We start from the raw sequence: 17,384 nt of genomic DNA on the forward strand, positions 1-17,384 counted from the left end.
TATTCTCTCTCTCTTAAGCTTTTTGTATCATAGACCTCTTGGCAATCTTTTAAAGTCTATTGACTCAATATCAGAATAATGTTCTTAAATAATTGAAGAACATGCTGAATTTCAGTTAGAGAATAGTGAAAATAAAGATGTAAAAATAAAGATGTCATTTTCTTCCCATTCAAATTCATGGAATCCAAGAAGGTATCTGTTGTCCCCATGCTAAGAACTTCTGTTGTAGAAGTTACTTCCTATGCCTTTAAAGCACAATATAAGCAAAATGAAATTATAAACATTCCCCAAGGACTTAAACCTTCTTCAAATTTCTCCATTTCTGTTATGGGTAATATCATCCTCCCTGACATCCAGTTTTGCTGCTTTGGAATCATATCTAACTTTTTTTCTCTTGCACATTTAAAGTTTACAAGTTTTATTGTAAAGATTCTATGACATCTTTAATATTTATTCCCTTTTCTTCATTCAAATGGCCATTATTATACTTCAGAATTTCACTTATAATACTGTAATGCCCTTCTAATTGATCCCTCTTCTTCCAGGCTCTCCTTTCTGTCATCTATACTTCATACAACTTCTGAAAGTCTTTTTAAATGTATAGATCTAATTATGTCATTTTCTTGCTAAAAAGCAAACAAACAAACAAACAAACCTTTCAGCAATTGCCTATTGCATCTAGAAAATAAAAAACAAAACAAACCAAAATTTAAAATTCTCAGCATGGTGCTTAAAGCTTTTTTTATTTTTATTTTTTTTTTAGCACCTAATCACCTTTCCAGCCTATATGTAACTTTTTTTCCCCACACAGTCTATATTTCACCCAAAAAGTTTTGCTAGTCATTTCATTCCTTTTTTCCTCCTTTATACATTTGCAAAATTCCTTCCTTATTTCTTCATCTTAAAATCCCTCACTCAAATTATATTGCAACTATTCTTTATTTCTACTCTCAAGTAGAATGTACTTGAGAACAAGAACAGTTTTCATTTGTTTTTGTATTCCTAACACCAAGTGCAATCCTTACATGTTCCAAGAGCTTAACAAATGTTTATTGAATTGAATTGATTTGAATTGGGTTGAAGCAGATTTTCTTCCTGAAGCAATATTGCTATCACCATTGGTTTAACATTTTCTATAAACTAGAAATAAAACTGTTGTTCCTTCCTTGGAACATTGAAAAAATGAACAGAATAAAATAAAACATACAAAAATTGAATATTCAGGTTTATAGTCTCCTCTTAGAGCCTATTCATAGTCGTGTCCCCAGTTGTTGCTACTGAACTTATGACTTTAGGAGATCATGTGGATCTTCTCTATACTTTAATATCCTATTGAGTAGAACCAAAAAATGTCTCTGTGTATATGTGGGGTGGTAGTAGCTTTGGAAGTGAACCCTAAAACCATGTCCCCTTTAATTTGTAAAAAGAGGGAGATTCGGGGTCTCACACTCTCCCCTGGGAAAAACATACCTATCCCAGACAAGCCCTTCCCAAGTTAAGTGGTTTCATTCAATCAGAGATCTTGGTCAAATCACCCTCCCTTGAAACAAAGATCTTTTGGGGGTGGCCCGAATCCCCTTCAGGAAATTCTGAGACTCTGGGAAAAAGCCTTCAAACTCACAAAGTTAAATGATTTTATTCAACTGCCTGATGATGGAGATCTATTGATTAGCCTAGACAACTCCCAGCCTCAGCCTCAGACTGATAATAAAAGACAACTCTGAACTCCAAATTTTTGCGGATGTCTGAAACAGTATTATGCTTTGCCAAGAAAACTCTCTTCTTGGCAAAGCTGCCTGCCAGGACACTTGCCCACTGTGAAGATATTCTCTTTTCAATGTTAACTTTTATTTCCCTAACAGAACCTCTTACCACTAAGAAGTCTGTCTTCCTAGCAAAGCTGGCTTCTCAGTGCCAACAATAAATCTCTTTTGCCACAAACAAACTTCTGGTTTGTGAATTCTTTCACATTGGACCTGTGCCAACCAGAGGGGATTCCCCATCCCAATTCTCCACCACTAACCTCATCATTTGCACCTCATCAGTAGTGGTACGTGAGGGATTAGGTCTAGTTTTAGTGTTATTCAGCAGTTATTCACAGAATAGAGGGACTAGGATTACTTAAAAAAAAAAAAATCCCAATAGAAGGCAAAACTTCTTTCTTTGTTATTTACCTCCTTAAGGATCCACTCCGAAATTGACAAAGGGAGACCCAAAAATCTTTCTTTTTCTTTCTCTCTGACTTTGGGAATGAGCCATGAGGTAAAGCACTTAAAGCTCCTTGAAAGAGAGATTCTCCTTGAATCTTGACTCTGTGAAAGACCTGCCCCAGGGAATCAAGTAAAGTATTTTATCTTGGTGGGATTAGTAATCACACTTAGTTGTCCACCTACATTTCCTTAACAGGCTAATTTTATACTGTTTCAAAGTCCAATTCTTTTTGTACAGCAAAATAACTGTTTGGACATGTATACATATATTGTATTTAACATATACTTTAACATATTTAACATGTATTGGTAAACCTGCCATCTGGGGGAAGGGATGGGGGGAAGGAGGGGAAAAGTTGGAACAAAAGGTTTTGCAATTGTCAATGCTGAAAAATTACCTATGCATAAAATTTTTGTAAAAATTAATTAATGATATTCTCTTTCAGTTTTACCCTCTCTTAACCCTCTCTTCTAAGACTTTATACTTCTCTGTTGGGATTTCTGTACTAGAAACTTTACTTCTCTGCCAGGATCTTGACACTAAGGAATTCAGTTTTTCTATTCATGCAAAACAAAGGCTAACTTCTCAAATGCCAATAATAAACTTCTTTTTATCAGTCTAGCTTTTTGGGTTCGTAAATTCCTTTACAAAGGACCTCTGTGCCACCAAAAGGGGGTTCCCACAAATCCCTACCTTGTGCCGATTCCCAGGGGGATTTAGGGGAACAAAACCTCTTCATATGGTTCCCTGAACCCTGAATCTGCCACTAACCTCATCATTTAATTCCCTGACCATCAAGAACCCTAATCTCATTATTTGCTTCCCTAACCGGGAACCCCCAAATCTAGATCTCATCAAACCTTTTTGGTCCTAGTCACATAGATGTTGACAGTGATAATCAAGAATGGTATTGCCATTAGCCATGATACAGTAAGTGACATTTCCAAAGCAAGTGAAGTGATGGTGGGTTTTCCTGTTGGTCCACAAATGTTAGAAATTTAGTGGAACTCGTTTAACCAGGGGGCAGATGGGAAGTGCAATTTTTCCTAGATGAAAGGAAGCACTGAAGAATGGTGGGAAGTAGTATGGTTTCTGGTAAGAATCTGAAAAACTTTCAACCTTTCTAAGAGGAACTGGGGACACATAGATGCATAGTGGATAGAGTGCTGGGCCTGAAGTCAGGAAGACTAATCTCCCTGAGTTCAAATCCACCTCAGACACCATAAAATCCCAAATGGGTCATGAAGACTGAGACTTGACTCAACAACAACAAGAGCAAACCTATAGGTATATGCCAGGATAAGCAGCCTATCATTCCCCCACCTTGCAGTGAATGAAGAAAAGGGACCAATAGCTCTACACTTAACTAAATCTACAATGAATCTCTCTCCCACTCCCCCCACCTCTCTATTCCTCACCCTCCACCAGTCCCTTCTCCCACAAACATCAGGACAGTGTAGTGTGTATTTGTTGAATGAGACAGAACTATTGAGAAATGTAGCACCTATGTGGTAGGTTTTATTTCTGCTCAGTAGTTGGCTTTTTAAGACACTTTCTTGGAAAAGATCGATGTTTTGGTTAAAATAACAGAGGGAAAAAAGCAATTCTAGAAAAACACCTTCTGGAATTATAGAAACCCAGGGAACTCATATAAGTTTGCTACACTACAGATAAATGAGTTATTTTTTTCTTTGAAAAACAGAATCTGACAAGTGAGCAAGGTTATTTTTAAAGCTTTGCAGATACTCTTAATTTTTTTCCCATTGCCCTCCTCCACATTACTCCACACACATAAACCGAGGGTTCTTTTCATAGAATAAAATGAGCCATCACCCTATCATTGATCAGAATGTTAATTTCCACCTTTGTAGCAAATGTTTTTCTTAATTAGTGTGTGGGGGCAGGCATTGAGAGGGTCTTACTATGACATAGGTGGGAGGTACATGAACTTTTGAGGGCAAAATTTGGCCCATAGAATTTTTTTCCAACTCAAAATAATACTGTAATTTCTTTAATGTCAGATGATCTATATATGGTGACTAGATTTTCGCTTCTTTTCACTTCTAAATTCCAGGAACAATATTGAGGAGAATGAGTGTGGTTGGGTCTTCAGGTGCTTGAAAAAATTATGCATGAAACCAGCTATGTGCATTAGAAAAGATTTCCCTGCCTGATTTTTATTGAACATGTTTACCCTAAAGTAGAGGAAAGTATCAGGGCTAGTACTGGTATGATCTAATAGAATAACAAGGGAAAGATGTATGGAAGAATAAGCTGAACTGCGGTGCTTGAATCTCTGCTTCAGAAATATGACTGTGAGATCCTGAAGAAAAGGAGAAGGGGAGAAGGCTACCTTTCTTTGCACTCATTGGACCTCATCTGAATTTAAATGAAATTGCAGGATCCTTGATTTAGAGGTACCTGAGACCTGAGAGGCAATTTTACAGCTGAGAAAATTGAAACCCATTGATGAAGTAATTTAGCCAGGAAGACACGGTTTTAAGCCTTAAAAGCAGAATTTGAATCTAGATCTTATGATTTGAGAGTCAGGGAATTTCCCATTGCTCAATGTTATTTTCTTAATTTTTAAAAACAATTTAAAATGAAGTTACATTCTTACAATGTGAGGAAAACTCATTTTATTTCAAGATGGATTGACAATGTCTAGACAATTCTTCTCTGCCAAAAGTTTCTGATCTAATTGTGTGATTTAAATATTGCCAATATGTAATGATTATCAAGAAGCCCTTTTTTTCCTTAGAAAAATCACAGTTATGGAGCAAAGTGGTGGCACAGTGGATAGAGCACCAGCCCTGAAGTCAGGAGGACTGAGTTCAAATCTGGCCTCAGACACTAGCTGTGTGACTCTGGGCAAGTCACTTAACTCCAAAAGCCTCATCAAAAAGCAAAACACAAAAACAAAAACCTGATGAAAATCACAGTTATAATTGTTATATTCTGAAACATTAGAGGAGATAGTTAAATAGCCTCAAATTATAAATCATAAGAATCTAACCCAGCATCCAACTGAAATACATGTTTCATATTTGAAATGATAGTTAAACAATTTTCCTGTTTTGGCCTATATTAGAGTAAAAGTTTTAAGTAATGATACATATAATCATTACCTGGTAATGCAGAGAAGCCTGAAATTTAATTTACTTTTGCATATGGAGAAATAGACATTGTAAAATATACCACATCAAGTGCTATTCTCAGTCTTTAGGAAGTCTCTGGTGGCCCAGGAGAAAGTGTGTTGAACCTGGAATCAGGGAGACCTGACTTCATATTTCACCTCAGTAATTTACTAGCTGTGTGATGTTGGGCAGATGATGCAGCCTCTGTTTGCCTCAATTTTTTCAATTAAAATGAGATAATAATAATAATAGCACCTATGTCCCAGGGTGGTTATGAGCATCAAATGAGATAATATTTGTAAAAGCACAATGCCTGACACCCAGTAAACATTCTATAAATTCTTGTTCCTTTCCCCTCTTTCTATGACATGAGATTCTCATATTAATCGTTAGACTATTATTTACAGTTAGATCTTCTCTATAATAGACCTCTACCCACTGTCTTTGTTTATAATACTATACAACATTTTAGGATATGATGTGAACTACAGAAAAGATGGATTAGGAAGACTTCTCTTCTGTTGACATGCACACTAATTGTCTGTGAAGTTGACAGTGGATTGGTTTGGTTCCTTCCATTGGCATCTATAAGCAGAAGTATCACCATTTACATGTGAGCAAGATCTCTGCTCCAGTAGCTCAGCCATAATTAATTTCTTTTAGAGTTTATTTATTCAGGAATGTAGGTGGGCAAGAATAAAGCAGGTTCATAAATTCCATAATTCTTTATACCAATTAGTCGGTCAGGAAGAAGCTTCTAACACAAGTGGATCCCCTTTTATACAGAATATATATATATATATATATATATATATATATATATATATATATATATATATATATGTATATATATGTATATTTTGTAAGGTTGTATGTAAAGTGACATTTCCCCACAAATATTTATATTTACATTTAAATGGGATTGCTCTGGAATAGAGTTAGTTGTAAGCATTCTCAGTAGTTTGTTTTTATATGTTTCATTCACACTTTCATAGAACAATAAGAGCTTGTCAAATCTAGTTGAACATATAATAATAGTGATATGGGTACTTCTGATCACGAATAAAATTGGACTCCATTTTTAGAGTAGTGACTAGCCAGAACTAATTTGAAAATTGTTGATTTTCATAGAAGCGTCTGATTTTATCTTATTAAAGTGGAGAATCTTAAAGCAGAAAATTGATTTATTAATTTATAAATTCAACAGGCTACTTACTGAAGTAACAATTTCTACACTATTTTTGAAAGATAGTCTTGGGGCAGCTAGATAGTGCAATGGATAGAGCACCAGCCCTGAAGTCAGGAGGACCTGAGTTCAAATCTAGTCTCAAACATTTAATACTTCCTAGCTGTGTGACCTTGGGCAAGTCACTTATCCCCATCAGCAAAAAAAAAAAAAAAAAAAAAAAGTCTTAAAATAGTCTTACTACTGGTAGAAAAATTCTTCTTGCTACTGGTACAAAAATTTCAGTGAAGAAGAGTGAAGTAATAATAGTGCAAAGAGCCCTGCACTTTGAATCACAAAGATCTGGGTTCAAATACAACTTATGATACCCATTAATTATATAATTCTGGATAAATCACATAACATTGCTGAATTTTACTTTCTTTATCTGTAAAATAAAGCTAGGCAGTATAGTGATTCAATCACTGGGCTTAGAATCAGCAGGACCAGAATTCAAATTTGACCTCAGATACATATAAGCTGTGTGACCCTAGGCAAGACACTTAACCCTTACCTGCATAAACTGAAGAAGGAAATGGGAAATCATTCCAGTTTTCTTTGCCAAGAAAACTCTATGGATGGTATTAAAAACTTAACCCTCCCCCCAAAACCCCCCACAAAAACCCAAACCAAAAACATAATATTGGAAGATGAGCCCCTTAGCTTGGATGGGCCTGATATGCTATGGTCTATGAGGTAATGAGGAATTGAACGTGACTGAACAACAATATGTACCTCACAGGATTGTTATAATATTTATGTGACATCATGTATATAAAACACTTTGCAAACTTTGCTTATATGTGTGTGTCTACACATACATATAAGCATATGAAGAGAGCTTAGTGGAAGATGAAATGCTGGACATGGATTCAGAAAGTCTTGGCTTCAAATTTTGCCTTTGATACTTATTAACTATATTTTTCTGGGCAAGTAACTTTAACTCAAGTTTCTCACCTGTAAAAACTATTAGCATGTTTTTCACAGTTGAGAAGATTAAATAAGATAATGTATGCAAAAACATTCTGTAAACAAAACAAATTTCTTATCCTGTTCCATGTACCTCTTATCTTCTTCCTTTGTTCTCTCTTTAACTCCCAGAAAAAAAGTATTCCATTCCATTACTACAAAGTTATAATTGTTAGAAAATGTTACATTATATTGAATGTCAACATATTGCTTAAAACATGGTGCCCAAAATTGGAGACAATGTTGTTCATGTCATCTCTGCAGAAGACAGTAGGACTTCCTTTGGCCTAGGTATTTTATTTCCTTTAATATATTGCATTAGAACTTTAAGGAGCCATATTACATAGCTGACTTACATCAAACTTATGTTCAAATAAAATCTTCTCATATTTTTCACTTGAACTGTGGTTTTCCCATTCTGTATTTAAATAATTACCATTTAAGCATGCAAACCTGTGACTTTACATTAAGTAATTTTTGAAGCTTCTCTTATTGGAGTATTGTTCCAGCCTATTGAAATAATTCTGAATCTTAATTCTGAAATCTGTTGCATTAGCTTTAGGAGAAATGCTGCTGTGGGGAATGTCAAAGATTTAGTAAGCGATATAGTATGAGAATGTTCTGAGAATTCAGATTCTTTCAAGAGCTGCAACTAATAATCACTGCCTATTGAGTGAATTATTCTGAGCCAAATGAATATTTAAAGAGAAGTGAAATATGTGAAATTTTTTGAATTGAATATAATGGAGATTCTAGACATTCAGAAACCATATTTTCTTTTTTAAAAAGAATCAAAATATAACAATTCCAAATGATGTTATTTGCTTAACTGAATTATCTGTTTTAGTAGATTGCATTGGTCTTCGGTGATTCCAGTCCTAAGTGGTTCTGTAATATTGGTTGCCTACTGTTGAGTAGCCAATATCTTACAATCTACATGTGATTGTGTTCACTGATGCTTAATGGAAAGAGCAGTGAACTGGAAATTAGGATTCCAAGTTCTGTCAACTACATTAGCTATACCTTGGACCAATCTCTTTATTTTATAATTAGTTTTTGAATCTTAAAAATAAGGTAATTGGAATATAAAAGGGATTCTTAGGTTGACACACATGATTAAAAATATTTTGATAAATATATTTCAATGTAATTGTTTCCTTGATTATTCTATATATTTTATTTAAAGCATTTAAGAACTTTTTTTTTTCCAGAGTGATATTTAAAACCTTCAACAGATTGCAAAGGGGGTCAAGCATTCAAAAAATTAAGAACCCCTGGTACTGCATCATCTCCGAAGGTTTTTTTTTTTTTTTTTTTTTTCTCTCTAAGTTTCCTTAAGTTTTAAACTCCACCCTCCCAAACCATCCTTCCCTGAACAGGTGACCTCAGTTCCTACTTTGCTGAGAAGTTTGAGATCATTAGTCATGAGCTCCCTCTCCTCCTCACCTTAAAACCTCTATTTTCCCCCTACCTTTTTCTCCTTCCCTCTACTCTCAAAGGATGTGTTTACCTTCTTCTCTGACAAAATTAATCCTTCCACCTTTGCCCTTGATCCCTATTCCCTTCTGTTTCCTAGGATGTTGTTCATACCTCCTTTCTGATCATCAATCTCTTCTTCTCTACTCCTTTCTTCCCCTGTGCCAACAAACATGCTCAAGTTTCCTCTCTCATGAAAATCAAATAGATAAAAACCTTCCTTTGATAATACCAAGTTCTTAAGCTTTCTGTCCTCCCTTTCACTGCGAAATTGTCAATAGAACTAATAAGTATTCTAAATTAAGTAGCTTAGTTTAATTTACTAGTAATCTAGTAAATTATTTTTTAAAAAATAATTTAACTTTACCTTTAATTCTTCTCTGCTCACTCATTTATGAACTATTTGCTGCTCTATTGTTATATGTGATAAGTCAGTGTCCTAATAGGACACTGAAACTGCTTTTTCCAAGGGAACAATGCATTCTAATTGTCAGATTCATAGTTTCTTCTCATGACTTTTTGGATCCTTTTGACATCCAGCTCTTCTCCCATGGCTTGCATGACAATACTCTCTCTGCTGGTTTTCTTCATATTTTTTCAACAGTACTTTCTTGGTCTCTTGTTAATTTCTCTTCTTTATCCTATCCAGCATTATTTTTGCCTCCAAAGCTGTATTTTTTCTTAGTACTATGTGCTTTTGTGACCTCATCCATTCCCATGGTTTCAATGTTATCTCTATGTGAGTGATTCCACAACCTAAAATTATAGCTTACCTTTACCAAAAGTTGCAGTCCCTGTTTGTTACACATATCCATCCAGTTGTCCTACAGATATATAAACTCATTATGCTAAAAAACAGAACAAAATTTCCCTCTCAATCCTTTCCCTCTTTCCCATATCATCATTTCTTTTAAAGTCACTGCTATTCTGCTAGTGTGAAAACTCGAGTTATCCCAGACTTTTACTCCTTCCTTTTCTTATATAATTAATCACTAAGCCCTAGAAATTCTGAGATAACCCTTGCATCTATTCCTTTCTTTTCATTCCCGCTGGTGCTACTTCACTTATAACTGCTCATCTGAACTGGTTTAATAGTCATTTAATTTCTCTCCCTTACTCCAATCTCTCTCTTCTATAATCTAGTCTTCACAACCCTGACAAAGTAGTCTTCCTAATGCCCAAGTTTAATAACTTTATTCTCCTATTCACTCCCCTTCAGTAACTCCCCATTAAAAATCAAATCAAATACAAATTCTTAATCTGATATTCAAGGCTCTAATTTCTCCAGCTTTAATTTAGACCACTCTCTCCCTCCTTTACCCCCACACTTTTATTTACATTCTGCACTCTAGACAAATTGTACTATTAGCTCTTTTTCTGGTTTCATCTAGTTATTTCCTACTTCAATGCTTTTGCTACCACTCTCTCCCATCTCTATTGAAATCCTACTCTTATAATCCAATGTTTCTCCCTTGAGTTTCCCCCTTAGATATTACCTCTTTTATGAAGCTGTCTTTGATCTCTCTGCTTTTTCTTCCCATTCCTGGTCAAAGTGAACCTTTCCTTTTCCAATGTCTCAAGCTATTTTCTTTGACTTATCTCCACTTAATCACTTTATAATTTGTGTTATAGTTACTTTTGTGAATGCTTCACTCTTTGTGAGAATGTAAGCTACTTGCTACTTAAGAACTAGGTACTCCTTCATCTTTCTACAGTGTTCACAGCCCTTAGCTCAATGTTCTGTACTATAATCAGTACTAAATGTATTTTGTTTAGATTGAATTAAATATACAGGTTTACAGGATTTTAGAAATAAAAGACAGGATTGGGTTGAATTTCTTGTGGGCTATAGCACAATTAAAGGCTTTTATCTGAACAGCCGCACAACATTTGTGACCTGTGAATGCATTGAATAAAGAAAGCATTCATCATATTCTCTCCTTATATTATAGAAATGTGCTGAAAGGCTGCTGGGATTGGGGGGTAGAGAAAGGAGAAAGGAAGAGAGGGAGGGAGACACCTCAACTCCCTCCCCACACACATATATAAACACACACACACACACACAGAGTTGCCTTTAGAGTCCGGAGGTTCTAATTTCAAGTCCCACCATAGATAGCCATAGACTTTGTGACCCAAGGTAAATCACTTAACTTCTTCAGTATCCAGAAATGTCTCAGATTATAAATAGTAGACTAAGTGATGATTGAATTGATATAGGGAGTTACCATGCCAGGAGTTCTCTACACTAGTGATGTGAAAGAAAAAAGCCATTAAACTGTAACAAGGGTTTTTACAGCCACATGTTTATTTAGAAAACAACTTATTAATATTAATCTATATTGTATTATATTTTAATTTATTTTTGAATGTTTTATAATCACCATTTTAATCTGGTTCTGCCTGAACTCCAATTTTGTGGCTTATATGTTAGACATCTCTTTCCGTTTGGTTCAACAAAATTAGAAATGTGATATTTATCAAAAATGACCATGAATCAATCACTATGTGCTTGGGGACATCCAATCTTCTTAAACAATGTCACAACATTCTCAAATTTTTATTTGGACTTTTATGTGGACTTTTAAATTCAGGTTAAAGTGTTGCTGTGTGTGTGCATGTGTGTGTGTATGTGTGTGTGTATGTGCACATGTGTTGGGGAGATATGCTTGAAATGTTGAAATAAAGTGCTAGTTATATTGAAAGAGTGAGAAATCCTACATGTCCATGAGGATGCTGAAAGAACTTGAGGAAGGTCCCTAGAACAGAGTTAATTCCCAGTGGTAAACTTAAGGGAAATCATGGACAAGCATTTCACTAAACGATAGGCATGAATCAAATTCTACATGCACACACACACACACACACACACACACACACACACACACACACACACACACACACACCCATATGAAGTAATGCTCATTTAGAAGATATCCCTCATTTCTTTGTATTTTATTTTACATGGAGAAAAAACAAATAAACAAAAAAATCTTTTTCACTTTCTCTGTGTGTCATAGACTGTGGTTTAAAGTTTAAGGAAGATACTCATGGGTTAACTATTAATCATGTATTATGACTCAAAGGGAAAAGGTCAAATGCGGATTCATTGTAAGCTCCTTGAGAGAAGGGTCAGAGCTTTGTACACACTTGTATCTCCCAAAGTACCCAGCACAATGTGGTAGACAATCAGTAAATATTTGTTGAATGAGTACATTTTTGGCTGTGTCTTCTCATTGGTTTTAAAGTTAAATACAATGTAGGATTAGGTGATTTGGTAGGGGCAAAGTTGCCCCATCATTTATTTTCAGCTTTGACTAAGTTCACCAATTTTCTCCTTTCCCAGTTTGTCCTCTTCCTTTATTTTACTTCATGATTTCTCCATTGAGGTGCCTGTTAGATTTTTCTTTTTATTTGTCTTTCCAGCTTTAGCAACAGTAATAATAGCTGTTGTCTGAAGAAACAAGAAATCTAAAACTTTGGAAATTTAATTTATGATTACTCATCTATCTTTTTATTCATATAAATCAAAAATACTTCCAGTATATCCAATCATTACTAACTTCTTTTGACCAGGTATATGTTCCATCCAGGTGTTTTTCATTTTTCGTATGATATTTGGCCTTACAAAGAAGTATATTGATTTTAATTCAGTACCTTACAAAAGCACTACCAAAAGTGAATTTAGCATGTATTTTTAATTAAAACAAACTGTGAAATCATGTTATTATATTTGCCTTTAAAAACCTGGTAAATTTATGAATTTAGAACAAGTAATTTCTTGGTGACATGAATTCTAATAACTTTTGGTAACAGGTTGCTCTGTATATGTTCCAAGAGGATAGCATATATGTTACTGTGCATTTTCAGATTGTATAAACATGTTATATTAGGTTGCAGACTAAATAAGTGATACAGAGGCTAGAGTGCTGGGCCTGAAGTCAGGAAGATTCATCTTTGTGAGTTCAAAAGATACTTATTAGCTGTAAATCTGGATAAGTTACTCAGCCTGGTTTGAATTAGTTTCCTCATCTATAAAATGAGTGGACAAGGAAATGGCAAATCACTTTAGTATCTTTGTCAAGAAAATCTGAAATAGGGACATGCAGAACTAGACATGCAAAATGACACAATAACAACAAATTAGTTTATTTATGTCCTCAAAGGCAAAGTCTAGATCTCATAGTTAAATTTTTCCTCAGTATTTATTAAGATATATTGTACATAGTGGGCTCTTAATACATTTGCTGAATTCTGAATGAATGTACTTTAAAAATAAATTGAGATAATTTTTGTAAATGTCTGCCACAGTGCTCAGCACATAATAGGTGCTATATAAATGTTAATTACTAATAATAATCGCAATAACAAGAATAATCTGTAATCTAAGAAAAAATCATTGCATTAAATATTGTTCAAAGTTCTCTAAGCAGTAATGACTTTGGTTTGTGCTTCATCACAACTCACATTTAAATATTCTTAAATTATTTACTCAACTATGTTCTGGCTTACAAACTGCAGCAGGCTGACATTTTGTTTTGTATTGTCACACACAATAGGCAAGCAGGGAAAAAAAGAACACTAAACCATATTGGTGCTATTCTGTGCTTTGACTGATTCAGCCTTTCAGTGTTCAACTGTATTATTCACTGCTTTTAAAATGATTTACTTATCAATATATTTTGAAACAGGAGACTTCCATTGTTTCCAGATTCAGCATTATTGAATACTCATGTTTACTTTCTGAAGAGCATTTCACTTGGAATGAAAATACAAAACATTAGTGTAGGCTTTGTTAAATTTGCCACTTCTCTGATATATGAAAAGTACTTGAGATAAGAACAGCATTTCAATGGTAAGGAAAAGCCCCAGAAACTCTTGAAGTAAATAAAGACTTTTATTTGTCATTTTCATTTGTTAAACGAGCAAATTGATTTGTTAGAGTTAAATTTCATGGATTCTTTCCAAGATTATCTTTGCCCTCCTAGATAAGTCAATATCCATTTTTAGATCAGTTTTCAATTTTTGCATATGAAAAATATATCTATATACTATATACACACATATAAGCATTTTACACTTTTATCATTTATATATACACATGTATATACGTTTTCTTATCTTCATGATGTTATTGGAATAAAATGCTAATGATGTTAAAGAAAAAACTTCATTATGTCACAGTAATAAAAAAAATTATTAATGTCATGTAGGCACACTTTACAAGTTTCTTGGCACTTGAATGAATGAATGAATAGTATTATTTTGAATTTTTTTAAAGACTTTAAAAATTCTGATAAGGTTCTGAAAACTTTTTTTGACATATTGAAACCTCCCTTGCTGTATTCCTACGGTTAATAATGCTATAATAATAGACCAAAAAATATCAATTTTTTCCCCTGCTTTCTACTTTCCATTAGTGTTAACAGCACGACTATTCTCCTATCACCTAGGGTCACAACCTTGAGTCCATCTTTGATTGTTACCTCTCTTTCTGCCTTGCATCTAGGACCTTACTATATCCTGCCATTTCTTTCTTTTATAATATTTCAAAAGCTAGTTCCTTCCTTTTGGTTCCTACTACCAAGACCCCAATCCACTCTCTTTTTATTTTATTTCTGCTCCAACTGAAGCATTTGTCTGCATTCTGGCCTCCCTAATGCTTATCTTTCTCCTTCCAACCCAACTAGTATCCTACTGGAAAGTTCACATATCTATAGGCAGGTCTAAACAGGAAGAGAAACTGACTTGTTACAAATAGCTGTGTAAAGAAAAAAAAAAAAAAAGATCCACTTACTTTACAGCAGGTGGCTACATAATCACTTTTCATTGCTTACATATCATCTTCTCATATCATAGTCTTCTTTCATAAATGGAAGTGATTTGTTCAGATAGTCTGGAAGCTTAAAAAAAAAAAGACACAGAAAAATAGCTAACAAATATTGCTACTAATATTTATAGAGGAAGATGTATAGATAGTTTGAACAATTTCATTGGTTATCATCCCTATACCTCTATCTGATCGTTTTCTTCAAATATTATTGCTCCCAAGATTTTTTCTATTTATATAAGTTAAAGAAAAAGTACTCAATGTTTCAAGCATCATGATCAAACTATCTCTTTTCCTCCCATAGTCATTCCCTCTTCTTAAACTGTGATTCATGAGCCCATATGGAGTGTCATAACTGAATGTGTGTATTGCAAAATTATGATTAATTATCAGTAAATGTTTAATTTGTATAACTATTCATATATATATATATATATATATATATATATATATATATATATGGGGTCATGTAAAAATTTCTCAGGCAAAAAGGGGTCCCATGAAAAAAGTTTAACAAGCCCTGCTTTATATTAATAAAAATAAACAAAAATAACAAAAAAGTTTTTAGTTGTAAAAATACTATATGTTTTTATCTTAGGTTTAAATAGAAGATAGAATTGGTGAAAGGCTAGATACTGCCTTCTTTTGTACATCTTGTTTTGCCCCAAGTTATATAAATTTAAGAAATAGAGGAAGAAAAAGCCAGACTCTGGGGTAAAAGAATCTGAATTCACATACAACTTTTGTCTTTTACCCCATGTGACCTTGGCGAGAGACTTAAAATTCACCTCCATTGTTTTCTCCTCTGAAAATGAGGAGGTTGGACTAGAGGGCCTGTGAGGGCCCTTCCAATTGTGATCCTGTGAACCACTGTCTTAAAAGAACTTTATAGGTTCTATTTTGTAGGAGGCTAAGCTACAAGCTATATTACCTGACAAAAGTGTCTGGATAAGCAGTCATACTGAAGTGCTGATTCTGGTATTTGATTTGGGATTAAGCAGTCTGTTGCAAGCCATCTGTTTCCCTATGCATGTGTCCTTGAGAGGTTAGATTTCTACAGATATTGCCCCATAACTTTAACTGGTGTTTGAGAGATCAGAATTAGCTCAGACATATGCCACTGAAATTACCAGCCTTATCCTGGAGGACTGTCCAGATTTTGACACCAGTGGCCAAATTAGAGAAAAGTTTACTTTTCCCCCATATATTGCTGCTGATTCAGAATCCTGCTGCTCTTGGCCATGCGCCATGCATGGAGCTCAGGAGTATCTTGACTGACAAAGTTTAAAAATGGTTCATGCTCAGTGAGTGTATGAATAGGCAAGCTATCTCTTCAAGCTATGTTTCCTGATATATTATGGAGAGCTTGGTGCTCTGGTCTATGCCTGATTACCTTACCAATACTCCTTCTGTTTGTGAGTCCTCAATAGCTTCCCAAAGCTGACATTGTGAAAATAGACATTCCAGAAAATATTTATCTAAGGGGGTACTTGTGTCCACATGTGCAATATGAAGCATTGAGTCAATCTCCAGTTATTACAATCAAATGAAATCATTTCTCTATCTGGATTAACTATGTATTTCAGGCAAAAATATCTGTGTACAGGCCTGATTGATTAAAAAAAATCTATTTTAACAAATGGGAAGATACATCTAAAGGGGGCTGGTTTAGATTCTTTGCAATGTCCCTGGAGAGAAGTTTTTTTTTTAAAGTATATGTATAGGCATATTTTTGTATTTCTGTATTTATTCTTATCTTCCTTCTGAAATTTGGAATCCAGACCCTCTGCTCATCATTCCAGATGAGTAAACTTAATGCTAGAAGTGACCAGATGGGAGGAGGAAGGAAGACAGAATAGACTATAAAGGGACTTGCCTCTTTGTTGCTTCCCTTTCTTTGTACATTTACTGTTACTGTTAGCCTTTTGGAACTATGAACAAATTGGTCTCATGAGTATCACAGAAGATCCATAAATAGGAAGTGGAAGAAGTAGACAGGTGGAGAATAGGTAAAAATTAGGAGGCTCTGGGAAAGGAATGGGCAATGAGAAACTATCTGTAAGGAAAGTCAGAACATTTGACACCTTCACAATTTCCTTAGACACAGGGTCTAGAGAGTCAGTATAAAAATGTCTGGCTGAACATCATTCTTGTATCTTATATCAAACTGGGCTTGAAAATATTGTACAACATGTTACTCAACATACTTTTGAACAAGTACCCATGAAATTAATTCCTTATTTAGTTTAGGTAACCAATTTTTTAAAATGTAAATTTATTTGTACCTTTACTATTTTGGAAAATTAAAATATCATAATGTTGCACATCTCTCTTTTTTTTTTTCTTTTGGCCTTATAAGCTAAAAGACCTAAAGCCAGGTTTATTGTTGGGGTATATGAAATTGATAGGTTAGAGTATCTGAAAGCCATTATTCCTTCTGCTGCTTTTATTTTTTAAAATTAATTAAAATATTTATTCACAAATTTTATTTTAAATAAAATAAGGACATATAAACAAATACAAAAAAGTGATTGCA

At 34.2% G+C, this 17,384-nt stretch overlaps 1 long non-coding RNA gene across 1 annotated transcript in view; it reads right to left on the reverse strand.

Moving 5' to 3' along the window:
• Positions 1–9,652, reverse strand: part of LOC141559666 (uncharacterized) — an 84,845-nt gene extending 75,193 nt beyond the window's left edge. Inside the window, exon 1 of the long non-coding RNA XR_012487518.1 lies at positions 9,386–9,652. This is a non-coding gene — a long non-coding RNA (uncharacterized LOC141559666). The remainder of the gene's footprint in view (positions 1–9,385) is intronic.
• Positions 9,653–17,384: the final 7,732 nt, after the last annotated feature.

This window comes from Sminthopsis crassicaudata, chromosome 3 (assembly GCF_048593235.1).
Source record: "Sminthopsis crassicaudata isolate SCR6 chromosome 3, ASM4859323v1, whole genome shotgun sequence".
In the NCBI taxonomy this organism is placed as follows: domain Eukaryota; kingdom Metazoa; phylum Chordata; class Mammalia; order Dasyuromorphia; family Dasyuridae; genus Sminthopsis; species Sminthopsis crassicaudata.